This window comes from Elephantulus edwardii, unplaced genomic scaffold, assembly GCF_000299155.1.
Source record: "Elephantulus edwardii isolate Elephantulus edwardi_28Jun2011 unplaced genomic scaffold, EleEdw1.0 scaffold00008, whole genome shotgun sequence".
In the NCBI taxonomy this organism is placed as follows: domain Eukaryota; kingdom Metazoa; phylum Chordata; class Mammalia; order Macroscelidea; family Macroscelididae; genus Elephantulus; species Elephantulus edwardii.
In genome coordinates, this window is record NW_006399758.1 from 10,365,997 (window position 1) to 10,389,190 (window position 23,194).

Consider the following 23,194-nt stretch of genomic DNA (forward strand, 5'->3'; position numbering starts at 1 on the left):
CTTGACCTTTGGGTCAGCAGCACAACACCCTACAGTTTACACCACCATGGCTAGGGACACAATTACCCTGCACTGAAAGGTTATTTTAGGGTTGTGGTAAATTCTGAGGGCTAGATCATCCCAGAAGACCAAGGGGGAGGACTAATATTTATAATTGTAGAAGTAGATTTTGACAGCTTTTATGGAATTAATTTCCTCTGACGATTGTAGTAATTGTCAGTGAGTTCACAGTTACTCGCTCACAGTCCATTTTCTATTCAGAAGGTTTATGAATCTTTTATGATTATTGTATGATTGAGAAGACTATTTACTGGTGCTGAAACATTTAGTAAGTGAAGTCTTAACCTCATCTGGAGGGTGAACCCCTAGAAAAGGTTTGAAAATATCACCAAAAACTTGCTTAAAGGTTTATTTTTAGTAGTAGGTTAATTTTGCTACTGTGCTGTAAACAGTGAGGAGCCCATGGTTGTTGGAAATGGTTAACATGCTTGGCTGCTAAGTAAATGATTAGAAGTGGGAGTATACCCAGAGGTATCTTAAAATAAAGACCTGACAATGGCATTCACTTCCTAAACGACATGCCTCTGGAAACTATCCGCTTTGAGAAACAACCCTAGTTATAGAATGGCTTCAGGTCTTTAGTTTATAGGGTCGCTATGAGTTGTGCTCAACTGGATGGCAATCAACAACAACAAGGTATTTCTGAGGAGTCAACTATTGAAAACACGGTGGAACTCAAGCGCAGTAGGCTTGCCAGAAGTTGGGATGACTTGACAGCACTTGATTTTATGTAAACAGGGGCAGCTTATACTTATATTTATTCCAGGCGCATACAGGTCAAAATAGTTTGATTCCAAACAAATGTGAACCTAACGCCAGTCTTTCCAGAATTCAATGAAACCTATTGCCATTGAGTCTTATCTCATTCACAGCAACCCTGTAGAACAGAGTAGAATTGTCCCAAGGATTTCTAGGCAGCTGCACTGTCATCCCAAAGGCATGCGATTCGAATCCACTGACTGCTCTGCAGGAGAAAAATGGGCAGTATCCTCCTGTGTGCCTAACTGCCTTTGAAAACCCCCTCTGGAGGGACCCAGTGGTACATAACAGCAATCTTTAAGGAAGTAGGCTGATTCATCTTTCTCCTGCATCACCTGATAGGTTTGGACTTGAGACCTTTCCATGAGCATCTGAGCACTGATTCATATCACCATTGAGGCTCCTCAATCCAGTCTTCACTCACGACCATGAACTTGTTCTAACTGTGCTAATCCTCCATCTGGTTTCCAAAGCTTCCTGTCCTTATCTGAGAGATTAGCAATACCTTAAACTGCCGACCTTTTGGTTAGCTGCCTAAGTTTTTTAGGGCTCGATACTTATATTTCCAAGATGTTAAATGATTCTTCCTTTTAAATGTTAATGCTAATTTGCTTATAGATTAGGAAGTATCAAAAAAGAAAAAGAGAAATAGTTGTCTCCATTTTGAGAAACCAAAGCTCAAAGTGGTTTTGTGCATTATGATAGTGTTTGAGCAGCAGTTGTGTGTGAGATTAAGATCTGTTTCTTGGATCCATAGTCTTTAAATTTTACTTAAAGCTGTTTAAGATCCAGTTAAAGTTTAATGTAATCAAACTGCTTCATAATCATAATCATGACCATTGCCGTAGAGTTAGAGCCTGCTCATAGCTGACTCTTCCGTGGGGTGTCAGGAGGTTGTAAACCATACAAGAGCGGGTTCATCTTTTTCCCCTGGGAGCCACCGGAGGATGTGACCTGCCATAGAGATGCCACCTTTGGGTTAGCAGTGCACCTCCCTGTAGACTACACCACCAGAGCTCCCTATCAAACTGCTGCTGTACCCCAAAAAGAAACAGAAGAAGCCCATAGCCCTAAACCACAGATGAGACCTATTCATATGAAGAAATGCCATTATGATCATCCACCTTTCAACAGCATGAAATTAATTACTCTAGTAAAAATAACAATACCCTAGATCTATTTTCTATGTATCTGATGGAACCAATTTGCAAATAAAGCCTGACATTTTATTTGCAATTCTCAGCCTCACAGACCTCCTACAGAGATTGGGCCAGGCTGCCAGTTTGGGAGAATACATGAAAAATATTTAGCGTTCTCACACTAGAAGCTACATACTGATGTTTTCTGGAAGAAGACATCATCCTCTTTGGACTTCTGAGTAAAAAATTTGAAGTAAATGAGGAAAAATTTCCTCTATGATGCATGACAATCAATACCATGCTTAAACCTGCTTAGAGCCCACTAGAAAAAAGTGAAGGGTCAAGATAAGAAGTCAGAGAGTTCAAAGATTGCTTTATACACCTGCAGACGTATCTTTGGTAGTTTCTTAGGGATCACAGACAAAGTAGCATAATTGAGTGGCTCCCAAGAATAGATGTTTCTCCTCTCACAGTTTTGGAGGCCAGAAGTCTGTTGGCCATATTGGGTATTATTTTTCCTTAGGTTTCTAAAGGGGAGTTCCTTCCTTCTCATTCTCTTTGCCTCCTTAGGGTGCAGATGCATCATTCCCATCTCTGCCTGTTTTCACATGAGTTTTATCCTTCTGTATCTGTCTCCCTGTTTATTCTCTCTCTCTCTCTTTTATGAAGACATCATTCATATTGGCTTAGGAATGGGATACAATCATGGAGAAGATGTAAACAAAAGCAGAAAGGACTTACTGAGTGGTAGAGCCATCTCAGAGGCTGCAGTTCCTAAAGAAAGGCATCATGCTTGGTAAAGCAGAAAATCAGTGGGAAAAAAAGTGGAATCCTCAATGAGATGAATTGTCACAGTGGCTGCAGCAATGGGCTCGAACACAGGAGTGATTGATTATGAGGAAGGCATTGGACCAGGCAGTGTTTCGTTCTCTTGTGCATATGGGAGCTATGAGTCAGAACCAACTCAACAGCATCTAACCAGTTAGTGAAATTACATTCTCAAGTCGTATCTTTTTCTGGGAGTTAATTGTAAAGATAAGCTGATAATGTTGTGTTTCAAGATTCTTTATGCACAAACTATTACATTTTGCATCTTGTTTGATTAGCATGAAAAAAAAATTAGTATAGTTTTTTTGTGTAGTGATACATTGTTTGTGCCAGACCTCACAGAAAAGGAATGCCATCCTTAGGGTATGTGCTCAGGTCAAGATCCAGGCCAGGCAAAATGCTGTTAGGAAAGGATATTTTATAAATCAACATAAATTCCAGATGTCAAGATGTTAAAATGAATTTAAGGCTCCACTGACTTGACTGATAGTATCTACAAAGACTGGTTCCAAACAAATCACAATAACCTGTACCTTCTGATGACAAGGATTTATTGATTAAAATGGCTTTCCTAGCCATTGAGTTTGATTTCACCATGTGGATGGGTGGGGTCATACATATAGGGAGTGTTAGGATATCCACAAGGAAATCGACTAGTCTTGCAGTTCTACTGTTTAATTGGAGTGAGTGGTTTTAGCAGTAGAAGTTAGGAATCTCAACACCAACAAGGAAGAGAAAGTAATGTGCATCTTTCCGGACCACAGATTCCTGCAGCAGCCAGACTGGGGCCTATAGGAGCAGGAAGAGTGACAGCAGAGAACAAGAGACCCTGTGGGAGACAGATCTGACCTTGGGCTTCTATCTCATTGAGCCAGAGCTGGTGACCTTTGCCTAGGCTTGCTGGAGAACTGAGGGAGGATGCCATGACTGGCAGGACTAAGGGAACCCTGACCCTGATTAAAGCTGTGAGGCGAACATCCAAGGATCTGTGATTCTCCCTGAGAAGCTGTCTGGATTTAGGGATTGTATCCTGTTGTCCACCTCAGTTATAACCTGGTAACTTATTTAATAAAATCCATAACCATGATTATGGTCCTATGAAGTCTGGGTAGTCATTGTAATGGATTTCAGATCCAGTAGAGTAGTAAGACTGTTGTTGGAATTAGTTGAAGTACGAGCACGAGTGTAGGAGAGAGTGTCTGACTTTATAGGCATTAGTTTTGCATCATGGATGTTTACAGAACTATTTCTCTTCGTGAAGTTGGCAGAAGTCAGATTCGGCTGTTCCCATCTGCACTCTTTTTACAGTGCTAGTTTTTAAGATTTAACTCTTTTTATGGTACTAGTTTTTAAGAGTCAACAAATAATTTTTTTAAATCCCATCAGTAACACTTTCTAACGTTCTAATACTACTAACAATATTTCTATATTATTTTACCTAATGCAAGCAGGTTTTCTTTCACCTATCACTTTAGTGAAAAAGTGTTAAGGTGTGTGGTTCTCATCTGGTAATAGATCTGATGGGAATTTCTGAAAAATCTGTCTTATCCATAGTTTTACTTTTCCTGAATGTTACTAAAATGATCCATCTGCAGAATAAATTCAGGACAGCAGTAATGTGATTCAGAGAACAGGAAGACCTATGGTGGATGGCCTTGATTGACAGAAGTAATTTAGAACTAATTTAGTAGTACATGAGAAGCTAGGGCAGATTTTTGAGTGAAGAAGGCACAAAAATGAGACTTGATTCAAGAAGAATCATTGACAGGCATGCTATTAGCAATAGAATGTGGCTGTGAACACCCTGGTCCCAGATAGCACTAGAACTATAACAGTTCACTCACTCACTCATCATTACGGAATCAGAACCAACTCATAACTGACCCTTCAGTGATTTTCCGAGTCTGTAAATCACCTGGGAGGGAGGTTGTCCTCTTGCTTTGAGAAGCCACTTCTATATCTGAACCACAAGAAATGTACCAACTTGAGTCAGCATCACAACTCGATGGCATATGCCTCCAGAGTTTCCCTAGAACCCTAAAACAGTTCATTAAACCTAGCAAATATAAAAAGACTAAATCAGTGAACCTCTCCAGAGTACTGAAGAGCATTGGTGTCACTCTGGAGACTAAGGTGCTCCTGATACAGGCCATGGTCTTTGCAATCACTTGTTATGCATCAAAGAGCTGGATAATGACTAGGGAGGATAGAAGGACAGTGGATGCCTTTGAGCTGTGGTGCTGGAGAAGAGTATTGAATGTACCATGGGGAGCTAGGAAAACGAACAGGTACATCCTGGAGAGGGTTAAACCAGGCTTAATACTTAGAGGCAAGGATTCTGAAGCTCTCTCTGACATACTTTGGACATGTTGCAAGGAGGGACCAGTCCTTGGAGAAGGATGTCATGTTTGGGAGGGTGGAGAGACAGTGCAGCACCTCTATGAGGTGGATTGATTCAGTGACTGGGATAATCTGGATGGGTGTGTTGGAGACAGTGAGATTGGCACAAGGCAGAACAGGGTTTAGGGCTGTTGTACATAGTGTAGCTATGAGTCATAGGTGACTGGATGTCACATAACAACAACAGCAACAACAAATCATTGAAGAATATAATAATACCTGGAACTCCTTCAATCTCAGAATGGTGCAAAAGGTTAAGTGCTACCCTGCTAAACAAAAGGTTGAGGGTTTTAATTCACCTAGTGGTGCTTTGCACAAAAGCCCTGGAGATCTACTTATAAAACACGATGGTTGTATAAGAATCTAAACCCAGAGGGACTTTGTGTATAATGAGAGCAGTATAAAATTGGAGACTAATTAATTTTAATGTATTGACATGCATCTAGACTCTGTATATTGGATTTTTAAAACCTATCTTTCCAAATGGCAGTCTTTTCAATCATAGTGCTGGCTTGGGCCGTATACCATATGGATAACAGGTCTTTGCCTTCAAGCCAGGCCTGTGCAGGATAGTTTATCTATTCCCAAAGGGTCTTTGCCATCATAGACAAACAGATGTAAGATAAGTCTAGAGATGCAGCCTTATCTAAATATTTACAACAGATCTCTAGAAACAGACTGGATTGAGGAAGAATGAAAAGGGAAAAAAAAACCCACAAAACAACCAACCAACCAAAAAACCAACCTCCAAATGAAACACTGCTATTAAGCTAGTTCTGACTCAGCAAACATGGGCAGTGGAGGAAGGATGGTGGACAGTGCTGGGTTAACGTGAGCAGTTAACGATGCCGTGATCTTTGGGTTGATGCAGTGTCCTAGGACTGGGCCAGAGAAGGCTCTTTTGTTTAAATGTACTTTAAATGAAACTAGCTTGTTTAACTGCTAGTTCATGGATAATAGATGTAAAATCCAATGTTAGCCAATATTACTTTTTAGTAGTAATGAGGAGTACTGATGGTAGGAAAGATAATGTTAAATTTCTTGTTTAACTGGTCGAAAACATTAAAAAAATTGCTTTTCCCTTGCCTAACAAAGCAATAAGATAATTATTATTGGTGGGAAGTACAGCTGATGAGGGAAAGGAAGTATGATACTTTGGGAAATAAGGCTATTGTGGAAATTAAAATTTTAGTTCTTACAGGATTCCCACAGGGGACTGATATAATTTCCAATGTTCTTTGTTGCGATGAGATATATAGGATTGTTTGTCAAGTACCAATTTGTGAATATAAGTGTGTGCATATAAAGGGAGATTTGAAATGCAGTAAGCTGATTTATGTGAAGCCACCGTTTGATGTGATTGTCTTTCATGGCTTTGCTTTGTTTCCATGTTATCCCTTAGGTCTAAAGGCATGGTTAAAGGGAACTGTTTCAATAGGCTTGGGTGTTTTTATATTTGGTTGTAAGGGCCTTGAATTGATTCCTGTTGCAATAATTCCTGTAATAAAGCCTATTGGTGAACTCAGTCTATCACCGTTAAAGATGATGAAGAAGAAAGCTCAACTTTAGTTTCCTTTTCTTTATGAGATGACTTCTAGTATGTGAATGACATGAATGGTTAAGCTTTAGCCTAGTTATCTAACGCTGCTGTGACAGAAATGCCGTGAGTGGATGACTTTAATAAACATACCTGTTCACTTACAGTTTAAGAGGCTAGAAGTCCAAACTCAAGGCACTAGCGCTAGAGGAAGACTCTCTCTTTTGACTCTGGGGGAAGGTCCTTGTCTCTCACCATCTGTGGTGTTCCTTAGAAATCTCCATTTCTTGGCATCGATCTTCCTCTGGGTCCAGGGCATTCAGTGCAGGCACCTTGGGTGAAAAGAGCATGCTCCTTTCCTGACTCTTCTTTCTTGATGGCACTGAAGCCTCTTCTCTTCTGCTGCTTAGCTCTCATTTTATCTCTTGTAAAAGAAAAGATGATGCAGGGCTGCTGTTGCTCTTGTTAGATGCTGACCCTATGAATAACCGATCTGAACCCTGTCCTAGCCTCATCATCCCAGACGCACTCGAGCCTCTTGCCATAGACACTGTTTCGGTCCATCTCCTTGAGGGTCTTCCTCTCTTTTGTTGAGCTTCCTCCTTTGCTAGTGCGATGTCACCTCTGGGGAATAGCCCCTCCTAACAATACACTCAAAGTATGAGAGATGAAACTGTTCCATTCTCGCCTCCTCAGAACACTCTGGTTGCATCTTTGAAGATCAGGGCTATGACTTGCATTTTGCCTCAGTCCTGCTGCATTAACATAACAAAGATAAACTAATACTCATTACCATAGCAAAGAGTTGGAAACAACTCAAGTGCCTGTCAAATGGACTGCTGACTAAAGCCATTCTGGAGCACTCACACAAAGGAGTATTATGCATCACTAAAAATGTCAGGAATTTGTGAAATACTGCACAGCATGGATGCATCTAGAACACATTATGCTGAGTGATGTAAGGTAGTCACAAAGAGACAATTATGGTATAAAACTACTATCATAAAAAACTAAGTAAAGGTTTACATTCAGAGAGAAGCAAATGTGATGGTTTAGTAGGGCTGGGAAGAGAGGGCGAGGACAGTTAAAATTAACAGAGAAGTTGAGTAAAAGGAAAAGCAACACAAAGTAGGGAGTTGATTGCTGTTGTTATTGTTATGTGCTGTCAAGTTCACTACAAACTCAAAAACCCTATGAACAACCGTTCTGAACCTTGGCCCACCTGAGCGAAGCTCACTGTTTCTGACACACTTGACCTTATTGCCACAGTCACTGTGTCAGTCCATCTAGGGTCTTCTTGTTCTGTATTGATCTTCCATCCTTCCAAGCATGATGGCCTTCTCCATGTCCTGATTCCTCCTGGCAACATGACTACAGTGTATGTGAGGCAGAGTTTCAAAGTCCTTGCCTGCAAGGAGCAAGCTGGTTTCCCCTTGTCCAAGGCAGCCCTGCCCCTTGAATACATGTTGTTTTTTACTGTTGAATCTGAAGGATTCCTAGTGGACCCTATAGGAGTTTTCAGAGGTAGTAAATCATACAGGTTTTCAAGAAAACAAAGCTTCTCACCACTGAGCCAGTTGGCAGCATCATTATGGATGGTGAAGAGATTGAGATTTTTAATGGCTTCAGTTTGCTTGGCTCCACAATTAACACTCTTGGTACCAGCAGCCAGGAAATCAAGAGATAAATTGCATTAGGAAAGTTAGTTGTCAGGGACCTCTCCAGAGTATTGAAGAGCAACAACATCAAGCCGGAAACTAAGGTATGCCTGAGCCAAGCCATAGTCTTAGCAATTGCGTGCTTTGCGTCAGAGAGCCTGACAATGACTAGGAATGAGAGAAGAAGAATTGATACCTTTGAGCTGTGGTGCTGGAGTGTTGGATATACCATGGACTGCAAGGAGACAAACAGTTTCATCCTAGAGAGGGTGAAACCTGGCTGCTCCTTGGAGGCAAGGATTCTGTAGCTTTGTCTGACATATTTTGGGCATGTTGCAAGGCAGGACCAGTCCTTGGAGAGAGGCATCATGTTTGGGAGGGTAGAGGGATAGTGCAAAAGAGGAAGACCCTCAATGAGATGGATCAATTCATTGATTGGGGTAATGGGTGTAGATGTTTCAGAGACAGTGAGGTTGACACAAAATAGAGCAGGGTTTAGGGTTGTTGTACAAAGGGTCACTATGAGTCTCAGGCGACTCGATGGCACATAACAACAGCAAATCATATAGGAGGAGATTAATCCTATTTCTCCCAAGGAGCAGATAGTGGATTTGAACCATGTTCCTTTGGATCAACAGTGCAACTCTTTACCACTAGACCACCAGAGGTCCCTCCTAACACATAGAAGTCAGGATTTACAATCCATCACACAATCGAGGGTACTTAAGTCATCTCACAAAATGAAGGACCACCACATACTACTTGGAATCATGGGCTAGCCACCCTGACATATATTTTCTGGGGATACAATTTAATCCATGATCATTACTAACTGAAAGCTTGCTAGTTGAGACCACCAGTTCTACCTTAAAATAAAGGCCTATAGATTTCTTATGGAAGCTCTCAGACAACTTTCACACACATGGGGTCAACGTGGGTTACAACAGAATTTACAGCAACTTGTTTGGTTTGATTTTTTTAATGAAAATATTTTATGAAATCAAATATAGTAATAGATTTTACAGAAGCAGGTCACCAGGCTTTTTTTCCTAGTCCATTTTTGTTTGAAGCTCTGCTGAAATTCATTCAGAATTACAATATAATAGCAACATACAAACTTCTATCCTGTGTCATCCTCATCGTTTCTGACGTACTTAAGCCCTTTGCTGTAGTCACTATGTCAGTCCTTCTGGTTGAGGGTCTTCAATGATGAGAATTGCACAAGATAGAACAGGATTCATATTTGTTATTCATAGGGTTGCTATAAGTCGTAATCAACTAGATGGCACCTAACAACAGCATACTTTGTATACTGTACAATTGGCCAGTGTACTTTTCTGAACTGACTTCTTTCTGTTCATGAAATGCAGATAAAGTCCTTTCATGTGTCTTGGTAGCACATTTTTTTTTTTGACTTAATAGCATTCCTTCAATGGATGTAACAGTTTGTTTATTCATCACATTACCGAAGGTCATCTTGGTTGCATTCAAGTTTAGCAGTTATGAATAAGAACTGACTTCCAGCATTCCTAGGCAGGTATTAGGTGGACATACATCTTCAACTTAATTTGGATAAATAAGAGCATGGCTCACATGGCAAGTGTATATTTGGCTTTTTATATTTTTTTCTAATAATGATTTGTTTGGGACATTTTTCCTAATGATGCTGATTTATAAACAAGTTAACCATTTTATGTTTCAGAGGAATGGTATTATGAAAACTCTCTGAACAGATAGATAATATTAGTTAAATGTCCAGTGTGAAAGTAGAACCCAATTTATAATTCCAACTACAGTATCTTTTCAAGTGTTCAAATGTTCAAGATGCTTTCACTTAATTGTAACATAGAGTGCTCATTTTTCCATAGACTCTATCAGGTATCTGAAGCATAGCAGATGTTAAGTGTCTTATTGTTGTTATTGTTATGTGCTATTGAGTTGCCTGAGACTCATAGCAACCCTATGTACAACAGCCTTAAACCCTGCTACATCCTGTGCCAATCTTATTGTTTCTGACACACTTACTCCCATTACCCTCATCAATAAATCAATTCATCTCATCCAGGATCTTCCTATCTTGTTGTGTCCCTCCACCCTCCCAAGCAGTCCTTTCCAAGGACTGACCCCTCCTTGCAACATGTCTGAAGTATGTTAGATGAAGTTTCAGAATCCTTTCTTCCAAGGAGCAGTCTGGCTCCACCCTCTCCAGGATGAACTTGTTTGTTCTCCTAGCAGTCCATGGTATGTTCAATACTCTTCTCCAGCACCACAACTCAAAGGCTTAAATTCTTCTATCATCCCTGATCATTGTCCAGCTTTCTCATGCATAGCAAGTAATTTCCAAGACCATGGCCTGTATCAGGTGTACTTTAGTCTCCAGACTGACATTGCTGTTCTTTGACATCTTTAGAGATCTCTTTAGAGAGATCTCTAACAGCACATTTCCCCAATTCAATTTGTCTTCTAATTTCCTGGCTTCTGGTACCAAGATTGATGATTGCAGAGCCAAGCAAACTGAAGGTGTTAACATTCTCAATCTCTTCACCATCTGTCATGATGCTGCCAATTGTTCCACTGGTGAGAATCTTTGTTTTCTTGATGTTGGGCTTCAATCCATATTGAAGGCTGCAGTCCTTGACCTTCTGCAGTAAGTACTTCAGGTCCTTCTCAGTTTCAGCAAGCAGGGTTGTGTCATTTGCATAACACAGATTGCTGATGAACCTACCTCCAATCTTGATGCCACATTTCTTCTCTTAGAGCCCAGCCTCCCTGATAATCTGTGCTGCATATAGATTGAAAAGATATGGAGACAGGACACAAGTGTCTTATTAGCTGATTGAAATAGCTGATTCATAGTGTGAAATGTGTGGTGCTGCTAATTGAAAGGTTGGTAGTTTGAATCCACTAAGTAGTCTAAGGTGGATAAGAGAGGTAGTGAAAAGGTTTGCAGTCTCAGAAACCTAAGTAAGAGTCAAGCTTTTGACTAGCTTTTTTGCTATAAATAAATAAGAAAATAATCTCTAAATTTAAAATGTATTGTGGTCACTTTTACCTTTCTGTACTTAGAACATATTGCAAATTGGAGAATAAAGGAATTATTGCTAAAAAGAACTTTGTTGCATTCTGATAAAAACCTTAAAAAAATTTTTGTTATAAGAATCTTATGTATGAAATTTTCTTTCTCGGTGGTGGTTTCATCCTTTTATTCTGAATTTAAATTGATGAAAGGTATTTTCCTCAGCATTTTGTGAGGAAGAAACAACATACTTGATATATTTAAAAGGTAAAAGAACTCTGTAGAGTTTTAAAAACACTCTGAAAAATTAATTTTGGAAGGAAAAATTTATGAGCATTTTTTATATTTTGAAAATGTATTTATCATGTCCATTTTATTACATGACAAGATATTACTTAGTTAAAATCCTAGCTATAGGTATTATATTCTTTTAAGTTTGGAGTTAATTTTCCATATAAGAGTAATTAAAGAATAAATGAAGGAGAGTTAACTTTTGTATTATTTTTTGGTAGATTACACTAGTGTGGTTGGCCAAGTATGAGAATGAGAAAATTTTTGTACTATTTATCATGAAAATTCTGGGAATTTGTTTGGAACTGAATGTACGAAACTAATATGAAGAAGATATTGCTTCATTTCTACTAGAGTGAATAGCTATGGCAGTTAGACTTCACAAAGTAGAGATGATATTATAATGGTGTCATCTTAAAAATAATTTTCCTCCAAATCCAATTACCAGTTGGATGCCCTTCAACTTTTGTGCTAGTGAGAACATAATAAGTCATGTGCTGTACTTAGATGCCATTGAGTTGGATCCCATCAGTTGCAACCTCGTGTAACCACAGAACAAAACACTGCCTGGTGCTGGCCCGTACTCACAGTTGTTGCTGTATTTGAGCCAATTGTGGAAGCAGCTGTGTCAGTCCATCTTGTTGAGGGTATTGCTCTCTGATACTGACTCACACTTCACCAGGCTTTACATCCTTCTTCAGGGATTAGCCCCGCCTTATGATACGTCCAAGGTACTTGAGACAATGGTGTGCCAGTCTTGTTTCTGAGGAACGTTTGGCTGTACTTCGTTGAATCCAAATTGGGTGTTCTTTTGTCAGCCCATGGTATATACAACGGCCTTCTTCAACACCACAATTCAAAGACACCAATTCTTACTCAGTCTTGTTTGTTCATTGCCTGGCTTACTCATACATTTGAAACAATTAAAAATATCATGGCTTGCGAAAGGTATACCTTAGTTCTAAAAGTAGCATGTTTGTTTTTTAACACTTTAAAATATTTGCTGCTCTATTGTTCAACGCAACACAAAAAACTCAAGCCTAAAGTTGCAATATTGATGGGTGGATTCTATTGGTAAGAAGCTACATCACCAACCCATTGGTATGTGGTTCAAATTCACCAGCAGTCTCCTCCTGTATGGTTTACTACCTCTGAAAATCTGTTGAAGGGTCACCTACAGGTTGGTTCCAACCCAATGATACATAAGAACAACAATAAGCAAAATGATGAATGGTACAGGAAGCATGGAAAGAAGATGTAAAGAATACACAGAGTTTCTGTACCAAAAAGGACGGATCACTGTTTCAGTTCAAGGCTGTCTCAGAATCAAGAATCAATACTATTGAAGGAAGAACTTAGAGGTGCACTAAAAATGCTAGGGGTACAGGAGGAAACCAATAAGGCTTTTGGAATTGACAGAATACCATTGAGATGTTTCAACAAACATATACAGCAGTAGAGATGCTCATTTGTCTCTGAAAAAATTCGCAAGATAGGAACTGTGCCAACTGACTAAAAGAAATCTATCTTTGTGCCCATTCCAAAGGAAGGTGATTCAACAGAATGCAGAAATTATTGAACAATATCATTAATATCTCATAGAACCAAAATCTTGCTTAAGATTCAAGGACAACAATATATAGCATAAAATAACAGAAAATGTAGTCAGGGCTCTATCTTATTCAAATAAATCTTCATACTGAGCAAATGCTGTGCTTTTCTTCATGTGGTCTAGCTTCTCAGTTCATTTCTTTCTGAAAGAAAAGGGGATTTACTGGCAGAGCTCAGTAGAGTACAGCCTTCAATGATTACATATTATGTAATGCACTTACTATGGATCACACTTCAACGTACAGAATTCTAACAATTTAACCAATAAGGATCATGATAAACAGAAAATAGAGGTTGTCAAGGATTTCATTTATCTTGGATCCATAGTAAAAGACATTCAAAACATTGTGTTCCATTAAACAAATCTATCCCCATTCAATTTCGTCTTGTCTTTTCTTTTTAAATGCCTGTTTGTTTCCTTCTGTATGATGTCCTTGATACCATCCCCCAACTCTGCTGGTCTTTAAATTTTAGTATGTACAAACTCTCCTATAAATGTACAGAACTGATATTAATCATAGAACAGAGTTCAGGTCTTTTGTGCAAAGCTTACTCTGAGTCATATTCGACTCAACAACACTTAACCACTGCTAAATGAGACTAGTACTTTCATATCTGGAGGAACATTCTTTCACTTTGCTCATCACTCTTAGTCAATGTGTAATATGAGATAACCTGGGTTTGCTATGATGCTGAACCTTATGCCACGGAAATATCAAATACCAGAAAGGTTTCCCATTGTGAACAGTGCTTGGTGAAGCTCCGAGTTGTAAAACAGGTTGGGAAGCAGGAGTGACATCAACTTACTAAACCACATGCCTCTGGAAACTCTATGAACTTGGAGAAACAATGAAAGCTATGGGAAAGGCATTGGGTCTTTTGTTCATAGAGCCGCTATGATTTGACCTTGACTCGATGGCAGTCAACAAGAACAACAACAACATGCCACATCTTTTAGTAGTCTTTCCGTTCAGTTCATAATATAGCCAAAATTGTATTTTGGCCCTTGTGGACTTGTTTTAATTTTCTTTAGTGTCAACTTGAAGTTGCAGATGAGCGATTGGAGATGACACAGTTGGCCCTGCTTTTGCATTCACTAATGATATGGGTATTTATCATTATCTCTTTCCAAAGAGGTAATTGATTTGATTCCTGTGTTTTCTGTCAGATGACGTCCAAGTGTATAGAGACTGTGTAGTAATATTGTAGAGACTGTGTAGAACAAATCTTGGCAATGAATAGATTATTGATTGTTCAAAATTCTATCCATTTGATCCCTGTTATCATTATTTCTATCACAAATACCATAATTTCCAATACCAATCTTTTTCTTTGTTTCCATTTTTCACCTCCCAATCACTAGTAATTACTAGTTCACCTTGAAGGCATGTTTGATCAGTTTCAGCCTACAGAAGTTGGCAGAAATCTTTAATTTCCTCCTATACAATTCACTGCCTCTGAAAACCCACTGGAGGGTAAAACTGTGAGTTGATTCTGATGGTATCATGACTTGATGGCCTATAACAACAAGCCACTAGAGCTTCTGATTGATTCCTAGTGGGTTATATTAATGTGTCACCATTTACCCATTCTACTATGGATAGGTATTTAGATGATTTCTATTCTGTAATTGCTAAGAGTAGTGCTTCTATTAATAGCTTAAACCTTTTTTTCCGGATACTTTTTAAATTGTCTTGAGACATTGTATATTGTATATTTCTCAATTTCATCTCTACAAGGAACCTATGTTGTTGTTGTTATGGGCTGTTACATCGAATACAGCTCATAACGACCCTGTGCACAATACCTCCGAACCCTATTCTATCCTAAGCCAATCTCACTGTCTCTAACACACCTACCCTTGTTATCCCAATTACTGTGTCAATCCATCTCATATGGGGTCTCTTCTCCTGTGCTTTTTCTCTCCCTTTCCAGGCATGACATCCTTCTCCTAAGACTGTTTCCTCCTGGCAATATGCTCAAAATATGTGAGATGGAGTCTCAAAATCCTTGCAGCATCTTGGTTTGTTCTCTTGGCAGTGTTCAATATGCTTCTCCAGCATCACAACTCAAAGGCATCGGTTTTTCTGTCATCCTTATTCATTGTCCAGTTCTCTGATGCATAACAAGTAATTGCGAAGATCCTGGCCTGGATCAGACTCAGTCTCTAGACTGACATTCTTGTTCTTTAGGACTCTTTAGAGGTCCTTGACAGCAGGTTTTCCTAATGCAATTAATCTTTTGATTTCTTGACTGCTGGTGCCAAAAGTGTTGATTGTGGAACCAAACAAGCTGAATTTGTTAACAATCTGAATCTTTTCTGTATGCTGCCAATTGGCCCAGGGTTGAGAATCTTTGATTTCTTGATATTGAGCTTCAATGCATATTTCAAACTACCCTATAAGCCAGCCTAAATAATAACTTGGTTTATATATTTTCCCCCATCATAAAGTCTAGCAGAATTCTTAGCTTAGAGTAGTTGATCAAGAAGTTTAAGCAGTTTAATTATTTCCCACATATACTTGGCTTCTTAAAGATCAAGAACAACAAAAAACTCCAAATTTACCATAGTCTTTATACAGGAGTATTTAAGTCTAAAAATAGGCATTTTCCTTTCAACTAGACATTCTTGTTTAATTAATAACAGCTGGTTGGAAAATATTCCAACTGCCCAGAACTATTGGTTTTTTTTTTTTTTACATTAAGAATGAGAAATAAAAGAACTCTTGTTTCTTATAATGATAAAAGAATGAGTACTATTAAACAATTGAAGTTTCAATGTATTATTATCATAATTAAGGGTTTTAAGCTTTAGTGAATCACTTTTAGACTAGACCTAATTAATTTTCTTTCTTTGTACTTGAAAGTCTGGTCTCAGGCACATATTTTATGTTTTGGTCTGTGCTTACAACTGCAGCATGTTATTTACTGAAGGTAAATTGGTAGAAACTAAAATTTCAATATTTGTTTCCTTCAAATGTAATCAACTTGAGTTGCTTCCTTGTTTTTTGGCTCTTTGGTGTCATATACAGATTATTTACCTAAAAAATGGTGGTGATAAAATGATTCCAAGTCTGATAATAAGACAAGCTTGATCATTTTAAGCCCTACCACATTTACTTAAATGTCAATACCATATGGAAAAGTTTTGATCCTAAAATTCTAATCTTTATCCACACCCCAAGTACAGGTTTTTGGACCAAAAAAAAGTGACTTAAGGATTCAAATTAATATCAGATGGTCTTATAGTTGGTGGTGTGTGATTTTTAACTCTGTGAAGAATCAGGGAATATAGAAAGAGAAAAAAAGATTCTTTTCAACTATCAAGCTTAAAATGTATAAAAATAAAGGCTATATACTGTCTGTCTTGGCTTATCATTGCTCTTTGATTGCTAGTATGGTGTTTTCTTCTTTTTTCACACCATAATCTCTCTTGTATCTTCCCATCACTTATTTATTCAGCAACTGAGTGTGCTTCATAGAACAGACACTGTCTTGGGTTCTTCAGGCTTCGTTATGCATGACTCCTCCTGCAGGAGATTACAGGTGGCTGGGAATTGACTGTAGTACCAAATTAACAGGGAGTGCTGATGGCCTTCTAGTAAAGGAGTTGCCAGGACAAAGACAGGTGGTTTGAATTTTTCAGTTACGTAGTGAGAGAAAAAGGGGCAATCTCCTCTGTGATTTCGAGCCTCTGAAAATGCTGTCGGAAGCTTAGCTCTGAGTGGGCTCCAGCTCAACTGTAATAAGAGAAAAAACTCAGTAAGCAAGGCCAGCATGCCCTTGCTTATTAACCTGTAGGGAATAGTTTACCTAGTTTGTTGGGTGTACTCTATTGGTGCTGGACATAAGAAATTTTAAGAGGTTTTGAATCTGTAGAAAGATGCTTTGAGGCTGAGTGAGACACAGATTGTTGCCATCCAGAATCCTTGATAGGGGGTAAAAAAGTGAAACTGTTGACTTCAGATTAGCAAATGAACCACATATTAACTCATGCTTACCTAGCTGTTTGATTAATTCGACACTGGAAATACTCGACGTGCAGACTAACCTGAACCTGCCACAGTGCTATTAGAATTGACTCTGACACAGGGACACGGCAGTGCGATAGTTGGACTGCCCTCTTGATTTATAAGGCTGTAATTTTTATGGCAGCAGACTGCCACGTCTTTCTCTCCTGGAATGGTTTCCAGGTTTGAATTTACAGACCTTTCAGTTAGCATCCAAGTGTGTAAGCATTCAAATACTGGACAGTTGACTTAGAAAAATATGTCAAGGAAAATTGTCAAATTTATTTGGAGAGACAAGAGACCCCAAATAAGCAAAACACTTCTGAGAAACAAAAATGAGGTTGGAGGCATAGAACTCCCTGACCTCATAACCTACTACAGAGCAGCGGTAACCAAAACAACCTGATGCTGGTACAATGATAGGCACATAGACCAATGGAATAGAATTGAGAACTCAGAAATAGATCCCGCTATCTATAGTCAACTGATATTTGACAAGGAAACCAAAGCTATCAAAAGGGGAAATGATAACCTCTTCAACAAATGATGCTGGCAAAACTGGACCTCCACCTGGAGAAAGCTGCAGCAGGATCTACATCTCACACTATACAAAAGAAAAAAAAAAAAGAATCAACTCAAGGTGGATCAGAGACCTGGGAGTAAAGCCCAAAACCATAACCTTTATAAGAGACAAACTAGGATCAAGCTTAGAAGTGCTAGTCCAAGGTTTAAAGAGACTGCCAAATACTACCAGAAATGCACAATCTAAAGAGGATAAAATTAATGCATGGGACCTTCTAAAGATTAAATCCCTGTGCACATCAAAACCTTTTTCCAATAGGGTGAAAAGAAAACCTACAGACTGGGAACAAACCCATTATTTGGTAATATCTCGAGATGATTATAACAAAAGTTTACAGAATATTCCTGGGCTTCCACAAGAAAAAAAACTGATAACCCAGTTACAAAATGGGCAAAAAACATGAAAAGAATTTTCACACAGGAAGATCGTTGAATGGCAAACAGACACATAAAGAAATGCTCCAAATCACTGCAATAAGAGAGATGCAAATAAAAATCACAATAAGGTATCATCTTATTCCAGTAAAAGTGGCAAAGTTTAAAAGGACAGCAAGTAATAGATGTTGAAGAGGATGTGGTGAGAAAGGAACTCTTATACATTGTTGATGAGATAGTAAAATGGTGCAACCGTTCTGGAAGGCAGTTTGGCACTTCCTCAAAAAGCTGAACATAGAAATTCCATATGACCCAGCTATTCCACTACTTGGAATATACCCTGAGAATATGAGAACTGAGGCACAAACTGAGATTTGTACATCAATGATCATAGTAGCATTATTTACCATCGCCAAAACATGGAAACAGCCCAAATGTCCAACCACAAAAGAATAGATTGAGACATTATGGTACATTCACATAATGGAATATTACGCAGCATGCAGGAGTAATAAATTTGTAATTTATTACCTAACTTGGGAGGGACTGGAGAGCATTATGCCGAGTGAACTAACTCAGTTTCCAAGGATAAATATTGTATAAGACCATTATTGTAGAATGAGTATGAGGATCCAGGAGGGGTGAGAGAGGCTGGGAGCAGAGGGCTGTGGATTTATGGGGGGAAGAGGGCATTAATCATTGGGTTATACAATTTGATGTGGGGGGGTGAGAGAAATTGAAAGAATTTGTTTGAATTTGTATTAGAGTTTTGTAAATAAACTAGTAAAAAAACCAGAAAAATTATTAACTTAGAAAATTTAAGGTAATAAAATGTAAAACAATAAAAGAAAAAAAAAATTGGTACTTGAATAGATGTGAGCAAAGCAGCATCAGAACAACTCTGGCTAGGGAAGTATACCAAATGGGATACAAAGGCCCAGTGTTACCTGTGAGGTGGTGTTTTTTTTGTTTAGCATTTTAGGCACAGTGATCTGAGGAGGAAAGGAGAGTGGTGATAAGATGGATTATCATTCTCACTGCCGGGACTCTAGAATCCTGCTTCCTCACACGTGCTCAATTCCTTTTTATTGAAGACAGTGAATGAAATCCTTTGTGAAATTTGCAGTCGAGGAAAAAATCTTCTTTTGGCTAGCAAGGCGCTGGTGTTCACATAAAAAGAGATGACAGAGATATATAAACAATGGAGGAGAAAAGCTAGCACATTCTTAGTACAGTAAGTAGATCGTCGAAATGTTCCTAAAGTGGCACCATTACTGATGAAACCTGAACGTGGTTTGGAGGGAAACTCTGTCAAGTTCCATAGAGCACTGTACATGTTTTCTTCATCTCTCAAGTCAGTGACCTGGGTGAAATCATAATTGACAACTAGATCGAATAGCTGTTCATGTTGTTGATAACAGAATCGTGAAACAAAGTGATTTTTTTTTTGTGGGGAGAAATAAGGGTGAAAATAAGAAGGCAAAACTTAAGAGCATAAATACAAAGTTCTAAAATAAGGTATAACGTAAGTGAAGAGTAAAATATGGTAACATAAGTGAACAGTATGATGAGACAGTTAAAGCAGCAGATGACCTCTTCATAGGAAAACCTCAGTAAAGGAAGTTGATGGTGCTGCTCCACCATCCATCAAGGCGTTCTGTTACACACCACCTTTAGAAGTGACAATTACAAGGGGAATTATAGCCAGGGGATGGTAACCAGGAAATTGAATATTCTGGAAACAGTATGGAAAGAAAATGTGTAATGAAACTGAGACCATTTGCTCCAAAATTGAGTGAAGGAGTCAGTATAAGCTGTCTATAGAGTTGTCTGGCTGGTTGATGGGAACCATTCAGTGGAGGTTCAGGCTGGTTCTATGATGAAATGATCTTTCTAATAGTTTTTGTTGTAAACAGAAAACAAAATGACACTGAGATAAGTAACTCTAAGCTAATGAATTCCGTGGAGCAGAGAGTGTTCAAGCTGAGAATGGGAGCCTACTTGTTAAAGTGCGGAGACTTTTACCCAGAAGATGTCCCAGGGTGTTCAATCTATATCCTCTTGATGTTCTAAGGATGAGCGTTAACCAGATGGCCTCAGCTGGGTGCACTTAGGACAGATTTTATTGGAGGTTTTACTGGCAGGAAATGACTTGGTTGCTGAATTGAGATGCATTCAAAAACCATCACAGCGACCAGTGATGCCTGCTATGTACCCAGTGCCCAGCTGGGTACTCTCCATAACTCTACAAGAATGGGCACATTTAATTCACACAGCAAACTTGGGGTGGAACTTTTTTTTTTTCCTTGGTGGTGGAATTTTTAATCCACCTCAGCTTTCTTTCATGGGGAAGCAAATAGAAGTTAAGCGAGTTGAGTTTGTTCATCTCTGGATATTTACTGGCTGTGCTACTTTGGGACGGTTTGTAATGTCCTCATGCCTCAGTTCCCCCATGTTAAGATGATAATGATACTTGTCTCAGAAGTTTGTTGTAAGGTTTAACTGTGTCTGTCACATAACCTATAACCACAATCCATTGCTATAAATTCTGTTCTAAAGTAGAACTGCTCCATTGTATTTCCTTTTTGGAAGCACATTGCCAGGTCTTTATCTGTGACCCACTGCTGAGTGGGTTCGACTAACTGTCTTCAAATTAGTAAAGCCACCTTTTGGGCACATTACTTGTTGTTGCTGTTTGGTATCATCAGTTGGAACACTATCCATAGTGACCCTGTGAATAACAGATCTGAACCCTGTCCTGTGCCATCCTCATCATCTCTGCCATATATGAGTATCGTAGTTGATAGATACTTAATAAAATTTATTATCCTGTTTGGATTTTTTATGATGGTGCTAAGCTTATCATAGGAGCTCTTGGGACACTGGGATTAAGGCATTTGACTACTGCTCACAGGAGTTCAGGGGTTTGAACTCACCAGCACTCCACTGGAGCAAGAAGAGGCAGTCTCCTGTCATTAAAATGTACAACCTGGGAAGTGCAGTGAGGCAGTGTGAATCCACATGGTGGCTGTGGGTGTTTGGACGGAAGCTCTTTTTGTTTGCACTGCAACACCTTGGTTCACCCTCAGGTGGCAACTGCTGTTGGGAGGGAATAAGACCATTAATAAAGAAATGAAAACTGTTAGACTTTCACTCCTTACATGTTGATATTAGGTGCCATTGAGTCGACTACAACTCAGCAACCCTATCAACAACAGACCTGAACCTTACTCTCTCCTGCACTCTCCTCCATCCATTTTTACAGTCACTCTGTCAGCTCATCTTTTCTTTTTCTAACTCTTTCTTGTTGGCAGCATGTTGTCCTTTTCTAAGAACTGGCCCCTTCTGACAGCAATGCTCAAAGTCTGAGAGAGGAAGCGTCACCATCTGTGCCTCTAAAGAGCACTCGAGTTGCACTTCCACCAAAACAAGCTTGTTTGTCCTCTTGACAGTCCATGGGTTTTCAGTCTCTTCTGCAACCCCATAGCTCAACATTCTTCTCCAATACCATATAGCTCAAAGTCATTTTCTGGCATCGTTACTCATTGTCCGCCTTTCTCATGCATAGGGCTGTTATATGGAAGATATTATAAAACATATGTGTCTTATTTTGGAATTTGATGGAGAGCCCAGTGGAAATTGATGATGATTGCATAGTTTGTTATGTTGTTGTTGTTGTGTGCCGTGGAGTCGCTTGCGACTCATAGTGACCCTATGTACAACAGCCCTAAACTCTGTTCTGTCCTGTGCCAATCACACTGTCTCTGATACACCCATCCCAATTAACCCAGTCACTGAATCAATCCACCTCATAGATGGTCTTCCCCTCTTGCGCTGTCCCTCCACCCTCCCAAGCATGATATCCTTCTCTAAGTATCGGTCTCTCCTTACAACATGTCCAAAGTATGTTAGACAGAGTCTCAGAATCCTTGCCTCCAAGGAGCCGCCCGGTTTAACCCTTTCCAGGACGAATCTGTTTGTTTTCCTAGCAGTCCATGGTACTCTCAATACTCTTCTCCAGCACCATAGATCAAAGGCATCAATTCTATCCTCCTTGGTCATTGTCCAACTCTCTGACACGTAACAAGTGATTGCAAAGACCATGGCCTTATATTTTTTTCTAAAAAAGAAAAGTATAAAAAGGAAGCTCTGATGGCCTAGTGGCAAGAAACTGTGCTGCAATTCTGAAGGCACGTCGTTTGAGGCCACCAGCTGCTCCTCCTGTACGATTAATTGCCTCTGAAAACCTGCTGGAGAGTCAACTGTGGGTCGGTTCCAACTCTAGGGTACACAACAACAACTACAGCAACAAGAACAGCTTACAACTGTTCTGCCTTTTTGTTTACCTCCTCAAGAGTACAGCCTCTGAAAGGCAGTCTATAATGTTACCTGTTTTATACAGGTATTTTTGATCCTTAAAATGCAATGAGATTACTTCTGCCTTGAAGCTCTTGAACCCTGTTCCTTTTCTGTGACAATTATTATTCCGTACTTTTTGGGTATTTGGCAGATTGTCTTACCCTTTCCAGTGGACCTAAAACTCAACTTTGGCTTGGCCAGAAATGTCCTCCTTGTGGGATTTTTTTTACCATTTCACTTTGGTGCTCAGTCACATTTTTATTTCACTGAATTGAGTCACATTAGTAAGCCTTAATTTTTCTCCATTTTCCTTGATCCCTTTCAGATAAGCAACACTGCAAGACATTTACCAAACTTTTACTTTACCTAGGCTAATTTTTTCTTCCCTTCCCCCCCCTTTTTAAAACAGATATACTAATTCCTAAAATTTTAACTTTTTGTACTTCAGAAATAATCGTTATTTATAATTAGCACAGATTATGAAACTGTTTGGCACTCACTTACTAGTGATCATGAATCAATGGTGAAAGAAACAAGCTTGGTTTCACCCTACCCCTGCCCTGAAGAAG

The 23,194-nt window shown here is 39.1% G+C and overlaps 1 protein-coding gene across 1 annotated transcript in view; it reads left to right on the forward strand.

Moving 5' to 3' along the window:
* The window catches only part of PREX2 (phosphatidylinositol-3,4,5-trisphosphate-dependent Rac exchange factor 2), a 409,408-nt gene that overhangs the window by 28,173 nt on the left and 358,041 nt on the right, over positions 1–23,194 (forward strand). The window lies entirely within an intron of this gene.